Source organism: Tupaia chinensis, unplaced genomic scaffold, assembly GCF_000334495.1.
Source record: "Tupaia chinensis unplaced genomic scaffold, TupChi_1.0 Scaffold000251_1, whole genome shotgun sequence".
Taxonomy (NCBI): domain Eukaryota; kingdom Metazoa; phylum Chordata; class Mammalia; order Scandentia; family Tupaiidae; genus Tupaia; species Tupaia belangeri.
In genome coordinates, this window is record NW_006159731.1 from 2,472,227 (window position 1) to 2,486,001 (window position 13,775).

Genomic DNA, 13,775 nt, shown 5'->3' on the forward strand with positions numbered 1-13,775 from the left:
AAGGGGAGAGAGAAGGAATGTGAGAACATGGAACAGGCACCAAGGCTTTGGGGATTAAGTTATTCACTCACTAAGCAAGGCATTGGGAGTATAAAAGGTGGAGGTAGCGTTTTGAAGAAACTGGTTGGAGGGAAATTGAAGTTAAATCGTGTTCTTGATTTTTATCCTGATAACACCCATCATTCTATTCCTTTTTTTTTTTTTTTTGGAGAGGTTTTTGCTATAGGGCACGTGCGCTTGCCAGACAGACAGAGAGAGACAGAGAGATAGAAAGCGAGAAATCACTCCCCAGAGGGGATGGCCACACTGCAATCCCTTCTCCTCCATTCTCCTCTTCGGATCTTGGGTACGCACTCACACGCGCCCGGCATGAGTTTAAGCCACCAGATCCGGGATGCGAACTGCGGTCGACTACGTGGGAGTCCAGCGACATAGCCATTACGCTAACTGCTGGTCCCCCCATCATTTTATTCTTCAATAAAGAAGCCTGGGACACAGATTAAAAATTTGAAAAATTGAGACAGGACCAGCAGATGGCATAATGGTTATGTTGCTCAACTCCCATATAGTTGACCACCATTCATCAAGTCCCAGACCCACTGGCTTCAAACTCACGCTGGGCATGTGTGTGTGCATGTGTGCCCAAGATCCCGAGAGGAGAATGGAGAAGAAGGGATTGTGGCATGGCCATCAACCCGGGGGGCAGGGGGCGCTTTGTCTCTGTCTCTATCACTCTGGTGAGCGCACATGCCCTATAGCAAAAACCCCTCTCTCTCTCAAAAAAAAAAAAAAAAGATCAATAATATTTACTATTTCACATTACAGGAAAACTAGAGGGAGGGTGGAATTCAAGACTGGCAGACTCAGTGTTTTAACGACGTCTTTAGGGACTCAGCTTCTTGCCCTCTCCTTCCCCTCCCTACACCAACCCCACCATTCAGCTACTGTCAAAGGCTAGTTCCCCTCAAGGCCACATGACCTGAGACAACATGCTTCCCTGTCCTTTTTCAGCAAGAAGGACACTTCCCTTTTTAGAAAGTTTCCCGACATCTCATTGGCACAGATTTCTGAACTGACCCCCGGCAAGAGAGGAGGAGCTGCCTGAATGGCGAAACTCGCGTCTAGTAGTGAAATGGATGTCAGGAAGGCAACCTCAATGGGCCACAGGCAGTGGCACATGGCACTGTATTCCCCGAGCCTGCCTTCAGATCTGTCCCCTACTTCTGCATCTGAAAATACGTGCAAGCCCAACTTCACGTATGACATATAATGTGGTTTTTATTGCAGGTTTTGTGAGAGCTGATTATCATACTGACAAACTTCCTAAAAATGATCTTAAAACCTTTTCCTTTGCTCAAATCTCCCCCTCCTTACCACAGCCACCACATCTCTTTCGCTTTACCCCATCTTCCTCCCCAGACCTCTTCCAGCCAGCCTGGCTGCTAATCTTTTCCCTTTCCTTAAACCACTCATCTTACATTTTCCACTCAGCAAAAACCAGTCTCCTCTACCCCTCACACCAAGAAACAAAATTTCAGGTCACTTACCTTCCTTCCTTAACTCTCCCAAGAACCGCAATTCTTTCCATGCCAGGAACTTATTCAACAGGAGATCCGCAAGTTGACATCAGTGTTTCTACCCACAGAAATCTGTGTCCTGATTGTTTCTAAATCTTTCAAGTAAGTAGGCTTGTTAATCATTAATCATTAAAAGCTATGACTAAGTCACACAGAAATTGGTCTATGTGGGAAAAACAAACAACTTCAGTCTGGTTTTAAAATACTACAAACGAAGTCCAAAGAGAGAAACACTGGAAATATTTGTAAGATACATAATAATTTCTTTATAGAAGTCACTAAGGAAAAGGTGAACATCCCAGGACAGAGGATATGCTCTGGGATGAGATGTCAGTTTACAAAAGAGATAGGAAAACATTTATTTTACTTACTTTTTATTTTCAACTATCAGATAGGCAAAAATTAAACAAACAAACAAACAAAACAACTTCCTGATACCAAATGCTGGCAAAAATATGTAACAATAGGCACTGTGATGGGCATATCTGTTGGACCAACTTATCTAAAGGATGACCCATATTCTTTAAAATATATTTCCTTTTGATCAAGTAATGAACACTTCTAGGAACTTATTCAAAGGTTATATTCAGGTAAGCACATAAAAATATAGGTAGATATATTCATCATAGTTTTTTCTTTAAATTTCCAAAGGGTGGATGCACTCATCGGAGAGAGAGAGAGAGAGAGAGAGAGCACACCTCCCCAGTGGGACAGTCATGCCACTATCTTTTTTCTTCTATTTCTCCATCCCATCAGGCTTTGGGACACACATACACACGTTGTCCAGCATGTTTTTCAAGCTACTGAGGTCAGGATTCAAACTGTGGTCAACCATATGAGATCTGGCTCCCTGTGCATAGCGCTTACCCATTGCATCGTGGGGTGGGCCCTGAAAATTAAGTAATAGTGCTTTCCAGCTCTAGGGGTTTAATTAATGAATTAAAGTAAGTTCATATTGCAAAGACTTGCTTATCTTTGAATGCATCTCCAGAATCAAGTTCAGAGTTTGGCCTTTACACACATCTGATTTTATTGAATAAACAAACAAATAGATACAGTATAAACTCCATAGCTATTAAGAAACATGATATAGATATGTATTTATTGAAATGTAAACTGTCTATCATATATTGTCAAAAAGGAAAACTGGCCTTTTGGTTGAAGAAACCCGATTCCACATAGCCAACTGTGCAGTCTGAGTCCCAGTCCTGGATGCTTAAAAAATGTGTCAAGCAGGACCAGCATATGGCATCGTGGTTACATTGCTGGACTCCCACATGGCCTACCGTGGTTGGAGTCTCAGACTCTGTGGCTTCAAATTCATGCCAGGCATGTGTGTGTTGATGCCTAAGATCCCAGGAGGAGAACACAATCACCCCCCTGGAAGGTGATTTCTCACTTTCTGTCTATCTGGCAAGTACACATGCCCTTTAGCAAAAATCTCTCTTAAAAAAAAAAAAAGAAAAAAGAAAAAGTCAAGCACATGTGGGTACATACCCCAAATCCCGACAAGATGGCGAAATGGAGGAGAAAGGATTGCATCATGACTGTGCACAACTGGAGGGGATGCTTTCTACCTCTTCTCTCTCTCTCTCTGTTTCTATGTCTCTGTCTCTCTGGCAAGCCATATGCCCTCTGGCAATAATTTAAAAAAAAAAAAAAGGAAAAGCAGATAACAAAACTGCATGAATAGAATAATCTCATTTGTGTTTTAAAAGGCAAACATGTCTGTGTGCATACCCATGATCCAAAGCTGGCTGAAGCTGGATGTGGATTGTGGTGTCAAGACGTCATCGGAGGTGTTGACTCTCTCTCTTTTTTCTCTGTCTCACTCTCTCTTGTTCATGATATAAATAAATAAGCTTTAAAAAAATAATTTTTGAGAGATTTTTGCTATAAGGTGCATGTACTCACCAGAGAGAGAGACAGAGATAGAAAGTGAGAAACCACCACACAGGGGGGAAGGCCATGCCACAATCCCTTCTCTTCCATTCTTCTCTCAGGATTTTGGGCGGGCGTGCATGCACCGCACCTGACCTGAGTTTGAAACCACTGCGTCTGAGACTTGAACCACAGCTGACTATGTGGGATCCAGCAACATAACCATTACACCATCTGCTGGTCCCTTCAAAAATATTGTCTTAAAAAACGAAAAACAGGGACCAGCAGGTGGTGTGGTGGTTAAGGTGCTGGACACTCTCACATGGCTGACCACCGTTCGAGTCCGGGAGCTGGCAGTTTCTTTTGTCCCTCCTCCCTCCCTGTGTCTCTCTCTGGTCAAATTAAAAAAATAAATGAAAAAATAAAATTAAATAAATAATAATTTAAAAAAATTAAAAACAAACCCAAAAAAATGCCAGTGCTCAGAGACAAGCAGTATTAATACTGACCTATGATTATTTATAGACCTCCTCGCACACTTTTTTAAAACATAGTTGAGATCATACTTAAAATATAATTTTATGATCTACCTTCTTTTTTGGCTTGATATTATATCAAACATTTTCCCATGTCCTTAAAAACTCTTTTTAAACAAAAATTTTTTTTATTTTTTATTTTTTATTTTTTTTGCTACAGGGCTCATGCACTAGCCAGAAAGACAGAGATACAGAAAGCAACCCCAAAGGGGTTGGCCACACTGCAATCCCTTCTCCTTCATTCTCGTCTCAGGATCTTGGGCACATATGCACATGCATCCAGTGTGAGTTTAAGCCACCATATCCATGACTCGAACTATAGTCGACTACATGAAAGTCCAACGACATAGCCATTACACCAACTGCTGGTCCTTAAACAAAAATCTTAATAGTTAGTTATATAATGTACTATCCTATGGTTATTTTATAATTTGTTTAACCATTCCCTGTTGTTGGACATTCAGGTTGTTTGCAGATTTTTTTTATTACAAGTAAATCCGTAGGGAATATAATTACTTGAAATTCTTCATGTGCAATTCAGTTTATTTCCTTAAGATGGATTTCTCGTAATGAAACATTGGGTCATAGGGTAATGACACATTTTAAAGGCTCTTGAGACATAATTGTCAAATTCTTTTCTCAAAAGATTGTTCCAGCTGCTTTTCGCAGTGCCAAAGGCCTTGCAGAGCTTATGCTGATGGGAGCCTCACTCAGTGTGGACTGGACCAGGAAGCCGAAGAGCCATGTCGTGGTTCTTGCTCAGCCACAGACCAGCTATGTGACCCCGAGAAGAGCAATGTAAGAAGACACCAATAATAATGATTTTAAAATATATGTATACCTTACATGATTTTTTTTCTTGTAATCACTTTCACATGTTTGTTTAAGGATTTGTTTTGAACCTCACAACCACCCCATAAAACAATAGGGAGTTATTATTTCCATTTAAAGGATGAGAAAATGTGACCCAGAATATTGAAGTAAATTGTCCAGAATCACCAACTAGTAAATAATATGAAATACACTTCTTGTTTTTATTTCAGAATAATTTTTGTAAACTCACGCTGCCTTCTTCTTTTCACCTTGTCATGCTGTCACACTGGATCTCAAAGTAGAGATTTTTCTAGTGCTTCTTGAACGTTACTTGCACAAAAATCAACTTGTATCTTGCAATAAAGCAGATTCTAATTGGTAGGCCCAAGATTCCACATTTTTGACAAGCTCCCAGATGATATGATGCTACCTATCTGTGAACCTCACTTTGAATAACAAGATACTTTTGAAACCTTGTGTGGGATTGATGGTGGTGCTGAGGCATGAAAGGCTAGTATGAGCGAGAAAAGGAGAGTGTGTGCAGAGACTTGGTGGTGCATAATGGATATTTTTTAACTTGGCGAGATGCGTCTCTCAATCCTGTGACTTTGGTGAGAGAGTGTGCAGAGAGCAATGATAGCAAATAATGTACGAATGTTTTTTGCATTCAAAGGACATCCACTTCTGTTGGAAAACTTTCAGTGAGTTTTGTTCTTAGATAACCCACATTAGTTGAATATGTTAAGTGAAATGATACTTGTATTTCCCCTACCCTTCTGTCAACTGCTGTGAATGCTGTATGGTGTGTGTTCTCTTCTGTTTCTGACATGTAAGTGTGGCAATGTGAACTGAAGCTGGGTTGAGACATGGACTGAGCTGGTAGTGTGCTTTGCAGGAGTATGTGGAAGCAGAGTTCACCAGTGAGCTCAGGTGTCTCCAAGAAGGGTGGAAGTTCTAATGTCTGTTAGCTACCCATTAAGAATGCTGTTTGCTGCAGTTCTGTGTCCTGTGCTGGATGCTTTTTATAAGAGTTGTCAATGTTGGAAATTCTTAAATAAAACTGATTTAAATAAAAAAAAAAACAACAAGATACAAGAAAGTTTCTTTAATTGTTTTCAGCAAAAATATTCCATATTTCAGTATTTTCACCTATGATAAAATTATATAAAATATAGAAGCATTTACATTCAGAGCACACCAGGTCCCCAAATATATAGATAGTGGAAGAAGATCAATAAGTGACCACAACCTGGACTCCATAATTTTGCTACAATTTCAAAAATAGAAGCTTAAAAAAAAAAAAAAAACACTAACAAACAAAAAAACCCTACATACATTTGGAAAGAAGTTCTCCAAAACTAAGAACACAAATTTCAGGATTAACTCAGTATCTACTATGATATTTAGCTGGGGAGGCAAGAGCTAAATCCAGCTGTCACTGGTAGCACAGCTGACTAGGAGAGAGAGTTCTGCCTGCTGGGATCAGGGCCAAACTAACTAGCCTATATGGGGTATAGACCAGAAGAATGGCAGTGTTAGTTACTTTACCAAGAATACCAGGAGACATGAATGAGGGAAGGCATTTCAAGCAGGACTACAGAGTTGGAAAGGCCAAGGAAATAGAAATGAGTCAAATGTTTTAGGAACAGCAATAAGCTCATTTGGAAAGAATGCATAATTCATAGGAAGATAAGATTGGAAGTGTAACTCCAAGGCCAGATTTTTATAGCCTGTGGATGCTTGGTTGAATTTAGACCGTTATCTAATAGTATGTTGGATGTGCCACTGAAAACTTTTGAATGAGTGAGTGACATGCTGTAATGGTGTTCAGAAGTTGAGTTTTCAGAGGGGAACAATTGGTGTGTTAAAAGTCCCAGGCTGGGTTGGCTGTGTAACATAGTGGTTAAGGGAGCTGGATCCCACATGGGCAAACATACCATTCAAATCCTGACTTAAGTGGCTTGAAAATCATGTCGAGCACATGTGATTACATGCCCTAAATCCCGATGGGATGGAGAAATGGAGGAGAAGAGATTCTCCTCCATCTCTCTCTCTTTTTAAATAAGATTTAAAAAGGGTCAAGGCCATATTTAGATGTGAGAGAATGACAATGGGAATAAACCTAAAAGCAGGTACAGATACAAGAATATTATGACAGGAGAAAAGGAGTATATTGACTGCACTGGCTAATTACATGTAGCAAGTGATGAAAGAGTTTGGGGTGTGTTTCTGAGATGTCAAGGCTGGATGATAGGAAAGTGATGGTACCATCAGCAAAAATAGAAACGTCAGGAAATATGCTGACTTGAAAGGATTTCCTCCAGATGAATATCCACAACAGTTGCCCCCATCAACTTTTGATCTGGACATCTTCCAGAAAACTATGATCATGATGCCAGAAAAAAAAAAAAAAAAAGATCGTTTGTGATAACTTTGCCTTCACTTTGTGATTATTGTTAACATTCTGACTTTTGTCTGTAAAGACGCTTGTTGGGCTTACTACCTGTCTTCCAGGATTGATGGGTAAGGCATGGATTTCTTCCTCCTGTCTTTCCACTGTGGTAGCCATCATTGGTAGCACAGCTGACTAGGAGAGGGTTCTGCATGCTGGGATGAAGGCCAAACCAAGTGGCCTATATGTGGTATAGACCGGAAGAATGGCACTGTCAGTTCTAGCCTTCTGCCCACTTTCAACACATGCACCTTTATAAAGGCATTATCTAATTCTAACTCTATTCTGACTTAATATGGTCCACTAGAAACTTCTTTGCTGGAATGTGAAATTCTTTTACAACTGTGTTTCTCAACTCACAAATACACTGGCTTTCTTGCCTTATAGAGTGCTTGATGCCCTGAGAATAGCACAGTTATTTGCAGCCAAGGGCAGACCTTTGTACACCATTGGCAGCCTCCTTTTAGCAGAGCTCGTGGGAGCCTGAGAGGAAGAAGCCCAGACATGCATGCAATTTTCTCTTCTGCTCATCAATCCACTCCATTGTCTTTTTTGGTGGTTTGACCTCATACCACAAGTGGAAGGTATTTTGGAAAGTTCTGAGATTATATTCATAGCTCTTGCTATACAGACGGAAGATTTTTAATTAAAATAAAATCAGTAATATAAACATATCTTCTAAAAGAGATTTTTTTTCTTTTTTATTAAAGCGAACTGTCTTTGTCAAATTGCAACCAAGATAGTTCCATGTGTGGATTTTTTTCCTACTCAGTTCTTATCACAGATGATTAACAAGAATTTGTGCAACACCCACTCTGCTCAGAATACAATCATTTTAATTGTGTAGGGTTCAAAACAAGTTACTAAGTCTATAAACCCAATAAAAGAATTTGATTTTCCTTTTCAAAACAGCCATATTTTATCTAAAACATTGACTACATTTCAATGATAGGGTTTTGTGGCTTCGTATATCATAAGCGGTTGACTACCAAATGAGAGGGGACTAGATGAGGCAAAGAGTTTATCTTTATTCCCTCCCTTCTGGCATCTGAGGGAAGCACGTAGTGGTGGGAGAGATGGCCCGAGTCCAACCAACAGGCAGATGCAGCATCAGCGTCTGGCATAGTAGGGATGAGGAATGAATTCTCAAAATGATCCTCATTTTCCTTTGGCTACCAAAATCTGACCTGTGTTTTTATTATTCTTGTCAATCATGTCTTGGGCCGGTAAACTTGATACAGGCCAAGAAAGTAGTTCAGATACGTCTTCAATCACAGGACAGTCCTAGGGAATGGGCAACTGATTCAAAACAACTGATTACTTCAACCAGTCACATAGTAGGAAGGTACCCAAACCAAGTAAAGGCCCCGTAACTTGCTTAAGAACAAACCCACAGAGAGAGGGGATAAGGCACTACAGGAAACCATCTGGGCTTCGTGTGTTACCTCAGCTGTTTGGCAAGCTCTTTTTGACATATACTTCTGTAAAAGTTCCTTATCTGTGAAACCAGCTGAGTTCTTTGAAATGTCACTTCATCCTGACATTCCAAATAATGACTAAATCTCCGTTTACAGGCTGTGTCCAAACTCAAGCTGATGTGGACAACCAAGTAAATCTCTGGATGGTTTGAGCCAAGTAGAACTCTTTTGGTAAGTTGGAGCCTGTTTCAGTTATGTTTTACTTTCAATAAATGGGGTAAAATGGATGGAGTCTAAAAAATTTATGTTGCTTTAAGCTTTCATTTATGTTTTAGGAGAGTGTTCCAAATCTTTCAAAATATTGGATCTGTTCAGTTTTGAAAAGTCAAAATATCATTTGAAGACAATATAGCTTTTTTCTTATATTCATAAAGTTAAACTCATTGGCATTGTGGAACTAAATTTTATCCAGAAAAGTGATTGCTATAACTATATATATGTTTTTTTATATATACATATTATATATATATAAAGTGTATACGTATATATATATATAAAAAGGACCGAGAACTAAGAGAAAGGTGAACGATAGACCAGCCAGCTTGATAGTTGGCTACACAGCTGACTGTCACAAGACATTCTTTCTCAAGATAATTCCAGGTTTGCAGTCTCCCTTAGGCTGATCACAAATCTTACTCAATAAACTACCATAACTGCCAATAACTTGCTTCAAGCAGCTTCTGATAATGGACATAGTCCTATGCCCATGACTGTTCTCTGTTATCTTTGCCCTATGTAGATTCTTTCAAAGCAAAGTACATGTATTGTACCCTTTTACTAGTATAAAAGACCCTCACTTTTTTCTCACTTTTTTTTTTTGGCCTTAGGGCACCATGTGCTTGCTGGAAAGAGACAGAGACTGTGAGAAGGAAGTAAGAAATCAGCCCCTACAGGGCGTTTTTCAGTCGTTCTTTTTGGCCCAACAGCTTCAAACTTCAAACTATTTATTTATATATTCCCAGAAACATGGCTTAAGATGTTTGGTATCACATGAATATGTCCGTGGTTGGTATTTTTCTCATCACACAGTTAATATTAATTGTACAGTCGAAGGTAGTCTCAATGATTAACTATATCATTATTGTTTAATTGAGCTTTAGATCCTCAGGCAGTTAAATAATAAACAGAGACCCCTTGCACACATGGCTATTTCCCCTACTGGTAACATTTTCTAAAACTATAGTGTAATGTCACAACCAGGATATTGACATTGATTCTATTAGGTACTCTTATTCCGATTTTCCCAACTTTACTCACACTAGTGCATGTGCGTATTTGCATATTGCTATCCCCTGTACACTTTTATATGTCAACCGGACAAGACAGTCAAGGGACAGAATAGTTTCATCACCACAAGGACTGTTTGCGTTGTCCTTCTGTAACCAGGCACACTCTACTTCCACTCCTAAAATTACATCTTTTTTAATTTGTCAGTTGTTTCTCCTTGTATTAGGTCATCATAAAACTCATGATGTACTTTTCTATGTCTATGTCAAAATGCATCATGATTTCCTAACAATCTAATAAATTGAAAAGTCAGTTTATAGTCACCAAGAGCATAGTCCCTGGGACTGGCCCCCTGGTCTACTAGGTTGAGGGAGTCAGATCCCACATAGCTAGCTGACTGTGCAGTTTGAATTCCTGATATGGGAACTGAACTCATACTACATATGTAGGTGTGTGTGCCCCAAATCCCAACCAGATGGAGGAACAGAGAAAGGATTGTAGCACTACCATGTCCCGTTAAGGGATGCTTTGTCCCTCTCTCTGTCTCTGTCTCTCTCTGACCAGAGCATATGCCCTCTGGCAAAATAAAAAAAAAATCATACGCTCTGAAATACCACAGTATAGATTTTGACCCTGGCTCTAACACCATGCTGGGTTATTTTTATGCATCATCATCATTAAATGCTCACAAAAGCCCTATGAGATAGATATTCTTGTCTCTATTTTCATATAAGGAAAGAGAGCCTTAGAGAAAAGAAATACAATACAGTATTTGCCCAGCATAACACACTAATAGACATTTGAACTAAGATACAAAACCAGGCCTGTCTGACCCCAAAGTCCAGGTTTTTCTACACAGCAAACATATTAATTATGAATGTTCTAGTTAAAGCCTGTTAAGCTCTTTATCCTCAGCCTCAAACTCACCCTGATATGTACTCCTTTGTAATATAAGGTATCTTTAAAAGTTCATGGAAATGCATATTATGAAAAAAATGCATGAATTTCATTTTTTTTGCACCAAAATAAATTTGTATTTTAATTCCACTTTTCCTTGAACTTTTTTAACTCCCCTCACACTAATCACAGTTTGTCTGCTTTCTCTCTGATAGCTCCTGCGAATAGGCAATGCTGAGATACAGGTACTTGTTTGCAGCCTATTGTTGTCAGTGTCACCCTGGAAACTGCTCTTCACCTGGGCAGTGGCACTGTCTTCTAGTCCTAGCAATTGATTCCAGTTGGCAGGCTGTCCACACTGCCAGAAGCAGCCTCGCTTCAGCCCCGTGGTGGTGTCATCACCACCCAGCCACATCCCCTCTGCAGAGATCTGGCTCCCTTCTCTGAGTTTGTCCAGTCCCAGCCCCATGGTTCTAAATTTTAATAATCTAGCCTGTTCCCTTTATTTCTCCCACTGGGAATGATAATCACTTCCTAAGTGTATTGTTTCTGTGATATTTTAATATTCTCTTTTTACCCTTGCAGTTTTCTAATACTTGGTAAACAATTCCTTATATTAAATTTTGTTACTATAATTGGTATGGGGCCAGCTGGTATTGTGGGTGGGTGAGGCAGCTGGATTCCACATGGCTGACTACACTGTTCAAGTCCCAAACCCAGCAGCCTGAAAAACCCTCCAAGTGCATGTGCCATAGTCCCAAATGGAGGGAGAAATGGAGGGGAAGGGATTGTGGCATGACTATCCCCTATGGGGGAGTGTTTTCCCACTTTCCCTCTCTCTCTGTCTCTCTAGCAAGCACATGCACTCTCTGGATAAAATACTTTTAAAATAAAATAAGTAATATGCTTTCCACTTTCTCATTGGACTCTAATACAAATAGCCAACTCATAATTTAGAAAAATGTTGATGAGATTTGTCAAAAGTGGAAAAAGCAGTCATTCCAGCAAATAGAAAATCTGATAATGTTAAAAAATAATTTGAAACTTAAAAGTGAGGGTAAAAGGCAGGTGGCATGGTAGTTAAACATACTGGACTCCCACATGGCCGACTTTGGTTCAAGTCCTGGACCTGGTGGCTTGCTTTCTCACTTTCTCACTCTGTCCTCTCTGGTCAAATCAAAATAAATAAATTAATGAAGTTCAATAAAATAATTGTTTTTAAAAAAGTAAAGAAAAAGGATGCCTATATCTGACCTTTCAGTGTTTCATTGCTATTGTCTACCAGGCCTGCTCACATAAAATTCTCTAGGGAAATGCACCTTTGTTTAACCTTTCATTTATTATTGCTTAGGGGTCACATTCTGTGAAATTAGACCTAAGCTGACAGTATTAAAATGTGGCAAATGACTTTTGTAGAGTAGAATTAGAAATAATTTCTGTTGGCTAGAAAAGGGAATCCTAATGCTTGTCGTGTTATTACCCTACACAACAGTAACACACTTGTCTAAGTAATAGACTTTTTAGAAATTTTAGAGTAGCCGATAAATTAAGCAGATAGTACACACAATTCCCATATATCCTCTCTTCCCCTCACTTCTACCTGCAGTTTCCCCTTATATTAACATCTTACATCAGCACGGTACATTAATTTAACTGATGAACCTATATTGATACACTGGTATTAATTAGTACTAACCAAGGTCTATAGTTTACATTAGGAGTCGTTCTTTGTGTTGTACAGTTTCTGGGTTTTAGCAAATACAAAATGCCATATATCCCCCCATTACAGTTTCTTACAGGACAGTTTCAGTGCCCTAAGAATTCCCTGTGCTTCACCTATTCATCCCTCCCCTGAACTCCTAGCAACCACTGATCTTTTTATCCCATTAAAGTTTTCCTTCCATCAGGAGCTCACAGTTGAAATAAAAGCAGGTATTCTTTTTAGATTGGTTTCATTCACTTAGTAATATGCATTCAAGATTCCTCTATTCTATTTGTGGCTTCATACCTTATTCCTTTTAAATGCTAATTCATTATTGTGTGAATATACCAAAGTTTATCTGTCTAAGGTGCTAGACTCCCACATGGTTGACCACAGTTGAAGTCCTGGACCCAGTGGCTTGAAACTCACATTGGGTGTGTGTGCATGCATGCCCAAAATTCCGAGAGGAGAATGGAGGACAAGGGATTGCAGCCTGGCCAACACCCCCCACCACCACCACCACCGGGAGTTGTTTTCTCACCTTCTCTCTCTGTCTGTCTCTGTCTTTCCAGTGAGCACATAGCAAAAATCTCTCAGAAAAAAAAAGATAGTTTATTTGACTATTGAGGGATATTTTGCTTGCTTCCAGCTTTTAGCACTTATAAATCAAGCTGTTAAACTTTTGTGTTCAGGGGTTAGCAGATGATGTGGTGATTCAGGTGTTGAATTTCCACTTGATCAACTAGTTCAAATCCTGGACCTTGCAGCTTGCCTTCTCACTTTCTCTCTCTCTCTCTGGTGAGTGCACATCTTCAGTAGCAAATTAAAAAAAAATAAAAAAGATAAATAAAATTAAATAAATAATTCTTGAAAAAAAAACTTGTGTGTGTAGGTTTTTGTGTGCACATACGTTTTCAATTCATTTAGGTAAATAGGAATATCATTGCTAAATTGTATGGTAACTTTCACTTTGAAAGAAATGACTGAACTACCTTCTAAGGTTTCTGTACCATTTTGCATTCTAATCAACTTTGTTTTTTTTTTAAATCTAAGTTAGCAATCTTATTACTAAATTCTTTCTTTCATAAACTATATATACTCAGTCTCTTGAATTCTCCTATGAACTAGTTTTAGCAACTGATGGCTCACCAGTGAACAAGATATTTGACATGTGCTCATGTAAGTATGGGTAAGAACTTCAAAAAGTGGAAA

General features: G+C 39.2%; 1 long non-coding RNA gene across 1 annotated transcript in view; it reads right to left on the minus strand.

Annotated features, from left to right (window-relative positions):
- LOC114007896 (uncharacterized) overlaps positions 1–1,635 on the minus strand; it is a 5,077-nt gene extending 3,442 nt beyond the window's left edge. Inside the window, exon 1 of the long non-coding RNA XR_003549474.1 lies at positions 1,548–1,635. This is a non-coding gene — a long non-coding RNA (uncharacterized LOC114007896). The remainder of the gene's footprint in view (positions 1–1,547) is intronic.
- Positions 1,636–13,775: the final 12,140 nt, after the last annotated feature.